Here is a 5,293-nt window from a genome sequence, read left to right on the forward strand (position 1 = left end):
CACACACACACACACACACACACACACACACACACACACACACACACACACACACACACACACACACACACACACACACTGGTTTACAACATGCCACTGCACAGCAGCCATGAATTAGTACAGGGGTTGTAATTGGAAAAATAAAGATTAGGTGAATCATAAAACACACACATCGCGTAAGGCAAACAGCGGGAATTAAACTGCTGGTATTTATGACTTATTAATGAATAGTCAGAGATTTTTCACCTGCAAACACAACGCGGACACATGTACGCTCGTATTATATTTACGAAGCAGACCCAAGTGGTGTCAGTCATGGCGTGTCGAGTCATGGTTCTCCGCTCTCGGAAAATCTTTCCGTGCAGTGATCCAGCCAATCAAACGGGCAGCTGGCTCTAAATCATTGAGTTTTGGTTTAGTCTTGGGAGTACACAAACACACACTCGCAGATACACACCTCCACCAGCCCCAGTGCCTTCAACACTTCATCTTTTTATTACGTTTTCTCTCGCTTTCTCTCTCCAAGCTTCGGCATTTGATTTGAATACCTAATGAGACGGCTCTGTCATTCATCTAAATTATTCATGCAGAAGTTTCAGCCAGACTGTAGATTAGCTGGAAAACGAGGGAGAGAGGAAGGGGCTGACAGTACTGAGCTTGGAGATTGGAGGTAGAGCGAGAGTAAGGAGGAGATGGTGTGAACGCTGTGTTACCCGTTACAGTGAGAGGTGAAGGCAGCAGCCAAACTGCTGAGTCGCTGCAGTATTTGACAGTGTCGGTGCTTCCTCTCCTGCTCTTCTTCTCTTGTTTTGTTGTGCAGAGGTCACGTAGGGGCTGCACCATCCACGATAAAATCACTGCTTTGTTTTTGCTAAATATCATCAAATATCATCGTTATCTGGTTTCAGGAAATTGAATTGATTAATGTTTATTCTGCAACATTATTTATTGACGTTCTTTCATTAATTATATTTCACTGGTTATGTGAAATGGCTGCACAATTTTGAAACTAATTGCGATTATATGGAATGATATTGCAATTAAGATATGATTTGTGATAATATAGGGAACAAAACAATCTTATACAATATCAATGAATAATCTTTTACTGTGTGATCTATATCAAACAAGTACTTTTTGTGTGGGAGAGAAACTCCCTCTGTAGGGAACACAGGGATTTTAGCCTTTACAGACCATTTACATGCACACAAACCTATATGACACACTAAAGGAAGGGTAACACTCAAAAAGGCTCTAGGTTCTTACCTAGAGGTGGCAGAACATAGGAAGGACTTGGGTACAATAACTTTGAATCGTTGCTGTGCTTCAGAGTTTTGACACATTGACCCTTTTTAAAAGCAACGCGTTCACAATTTTAAAATTAAAACTACATTCAAATATACATGCAGTACTTTTGGCCAAAGTACTGCGTGTTGAAAGTGAACTACACACTAACCTTTTCCCTGGGGCGTGTACTTTGACACAAACAGTAGGAGTAGCGAGTATAGGTAGCTGGTTTCAAATGGGCCCAAGCTGAGGAGGTGATGGTCATTTTTTTGTAACAGGTTGTTGAAGTGTTACTTAGTAATGGGCCACTGTCTGTTGTCAGTTAAATAACTGTAGTCTATCCTAAGCCATAAGGCCTGGGAGTAAAGATGGTGAAGTATCTCTGTGTAAGCATCGAGTTTAGAAGACCTCACAAGGTTTTTGGCAATAACTGAATATTTATGAGAATCATACACAATCTCTATTGATATTTTGAATGGACATGGATCTTAACTGCAACGAGTTTTCATTATGACCAGCAGAAAGTTTGTCTCAAATCTGTGTGTGTGTGTAAAATGCAAATCCACAAACAGATAATTGAGATCAAAAAATGCATTTTTGATTTACAAACAAACATTTGATTCACAAATGTCAGTTTGGAAGTTGTCACTACTAAGTTATCATTTACTTGAAATCAATTTATACATTTTGAGTTGTTTTGAAGGTGTTTTACATTTACAGATTAAAACATTTCCACAGCAATTGTCGATCAGTTCACACAAATAACGGCACAAATCTACCTCTTTCCCTCATCACTGCACAAGAAATGTTTCGAGTGTTTTGGGAGGGAAATAAATGGAAGAAGTCCCATGGTTGAACTTTGCATAACCTCCATAAGCAATTATATTTGTTCTTATACTCGAGTGCCTGCCCTTCTCACAGGAAGTGTATAATGGGTAGAGGGAATGGAAGATAAAGAGAGAGGCGCTGACTTCCGGAGACTTTTTAATAATGCAGGAGATGATCCAAGCAGGGAGTCCCCACCTCACCCACGCTTCACACACACACACACACACACACACACACACACACACACACACACACACACACACACACACACACACACACACACACACACACAGTCATTTGTAAGCACTGGCAGACACACATGCACACGATTTCCACAGCACGACAGGCCTGATCGCTACAGGGACTATATTTGTTTGTTGATTCAGAAGATTTAAGATTAAAATGATATGAAAGAGGAGGATGATGGCATGATATGAAAAGAGGAGGAGGAAGAGATGGAGGAGGAGGAGGTGGTATTTTCGCACTCCTCCGCTGCACCATACCAACCACCTCCTACAGTTGTGTGTAGATCACGCTCTGAGTGCTCTGTTATACGGCCACCTGCTTCCTTTTAAATATCTCATCACTTACTGCCTGCACTCAGCAAACATGCTCACTGCATTAGCCGCGGGGCTAAAGATATTTGTGTGCCCTGCAGCATTCAGCTATGACATGCCGGACGGTGTGTGCGAGGTTAGTTTGTGTGCATGTTGTGGGTTAGATGTTAGCGTTTCCAGGATGCTCACATTAAGCCTCCTTCTATCATCTTAATGAATAATTAATGCGACTGGCTTTAAAATGTATTGCTGGACTAGAGTTGCATTTTGGGAGGATGTGCGTGTGAAGGCGTGACTGTGCTCCTGCTGTGATCATGTGTCTTTACATCTGAATCCCCCTCCCTGTAGGATTACATCAATTAGCGTCACTCTTTAAAGGGGGAAAAAACGGAATTCTGAGCATTTATATTGTCGCCTGATATTCCCCCTGGAAGAGAAAGAAAGGGAAGCTGTCGTGGTGATTTTCATGGTAATTTGCGAGATTACAGTATGCTAATGTGATAATTACAGGAGATGCTCGGCATTAATCAGCTTCGGCTAGCAATGCTTATTGTCAGGATTACTGCGGCACGCCGGCACCTCCAGATTCCGACAGTTCTCCTCAGGTTGAGACATGGAGGGGCCTCTGAAAACGCTTTGTTGGTGATGTTTGCCTCTGAGAGCGCGTTGACTTCTCCTCATTAGACCCAGAAGAGGAATGATGTTCTAGGAAAGATTGGCACAGATCCATCCGCACGACTCCCACTCACGCCTGTGAGCGTTTCAAAGAGAAATGAAATATGCATGTTGATAAAAAAAAACAAAAAGGAAACGCATGCACAGTTACACACTTTATCACACGCCCCGATTAATTAAGACTATTCTTCTGTATTTTTAATATCATGATTTATTCATGTGTGTGCGGAGCTTCTTATAGAGTGCTCCTGTAAATACATAATGTCTCACAGAGAGATCTGAGCCTCAGCTGCTGCCGCCTTTTCCCTCCACTTATTATAGAGTCAGCTAATGAGTTATTGGACTAGCAGAGGGCAGGGAGGCAGTGCAGTATCTACAAGAGTAGGGAGGCATTACATAAATCTACAGTTCCTCATCACAAGGCACTTCCTGCAGTTTGATTAGTTTAACTGGAAACCGGATTGAGCATTTGAATGGGGTCATGGCGGTCTTATCTATACAAACTGACTTTACTTTCTGTTGCTTTTTTCCAAGTCCTACAGTTAAGAAGCATATTTTTCAGTTTTGTTTCCCGGGCAGCCTTGTTGGATATATCGTTGTGTTTGTAAGACGAAGGCGTCCCCTCAGTGCTTTACTCCAGTAATGTGGTTTTACCCCAGCTTGCATCAGATACTCAGCTGCAGCACGCAGTAAGCTGTGAGAAGAGTTTCCCTTCAGGAGTTATGCTGTTATTGCTGGGTGGGTGGTTTTGTCTACTGCTGTGGTTTTCAACTTTCAACAATTATCTAGCCCCCAGCTTAGGATAACTAATTAGTCGATCAACAGAAAAATAATCGCAAACTGTTAGAATAACTGATAAAAAAAAATTCAGAAAATTGTTTTTTTTGTCTCACAAATGTTGAGCTTTTCTGCTTTTATACCATATCAAAGTCAATATGTTTGCATATTTGGAGACATTTAAAGACATCACTTTAGAGTTTGGAGTGTCTGGGAAAGCCAGTTGACTGTCTCTGCTCTACTGTATATGAAATAATTCATGTTGTGTATGTCTACACATACTTATATAATTGTTGGTGTCCTTTTTACAGTGTGAGGGCTTTCAGTGTCCTCTGCAGTCGGTGCCAGACAGTTGTTTCCCTCTGTCCCTCTGCTCAGCCTGTATTCATGTAGCCCCAGAAGTGTTTGCAAACACAGAAAGAGTTTTAGCACTTCCCACTGCGCTAAACAGCTGTTCAGGGTCTCTGCAGCTCTGCAACAGGTCTCTGTAACAGCTCGCAATTAACCTCCGTGCTTATCTTCAGTGAGCTAGGCTAGTAGTATATCATCATAGTATTCTTATACATCCAGCACAAATGTTCAGAGCAAAATTCAATTGGGAAAATAAGTATTGAAGACAAGTTGCACATTTTCCAGCTCAAATAATTCAAGAAAAATCAATAAAAGATTACCAAATTGCTCTCTCACTCTCATATTGAGTCCAGTTAAGGTTTAATTTAAGAACGCCCGTATAATTTAAATTGTATTTTATGACAGGTAGCCGACTTTGTTCTCAGATCATCAACTTTTACTAGAACAGAGTAGTGTAGGTGGGCTGCTGCTAAAAACTAAAGGGAGGTGAAATGGAACACCCTAATAATCTATCAGAAGCTTAAACTAGAGACCCAGACACAAAACTGAAAGTATTTTTAATCCATACATCTAGAATTAAGAGATACAAATATTTACAACCTTAAAAAAAACCTTACACTAACTAAATAACCTTAAACTAAAGTAATACACATTAACAAATACATTTGTAGTGCCTCTAAAACCAACCAGCTGCTACAATAACCCCCCCCCAAAAACATCTCAATCTCTAACGGCCCTTCCACACACAGACATGAACAAAATCTTTCAAAGCTTCGCCCATTCACTTGAATGGGGTGACGTAGAAGATTTTTAATCTT

The 5,293-nt window shown here is 40.9% G+C and overlaps 1 protein-coding gene across 1 annotated transcript in view; it reads left to right on the forward strand.

Moving 5' to 3' along the window:
• LOC104967332 (regulatory-associated protein of mTOR-like) overlaps positions 1-5,293 on the forward strand; it is a 14,176-nt gene that overhangs the window by 2,899 nt on the left and 5,984 nt on the right. The gene's annotated exons all lie outside the window — the stretch shown is intronic.

This window comes from Notothenia coriiceps, unplaced genomic scaffold (assembly GCF_000735185.1).
Source record: "Notothenia coriiceps isolate Sejong01 unplaced genomic scaffold, NC01 NC01_scaffold00037250, whole genome shotgun sequence".
Classification (NCBI taxonomy): domain Eukaryota; kingdom Metazoa; phylum Chordata; class Actinopteri; order Perciformes; family Nototheniidae; genus Notothenia; species Notothenia coriiceps.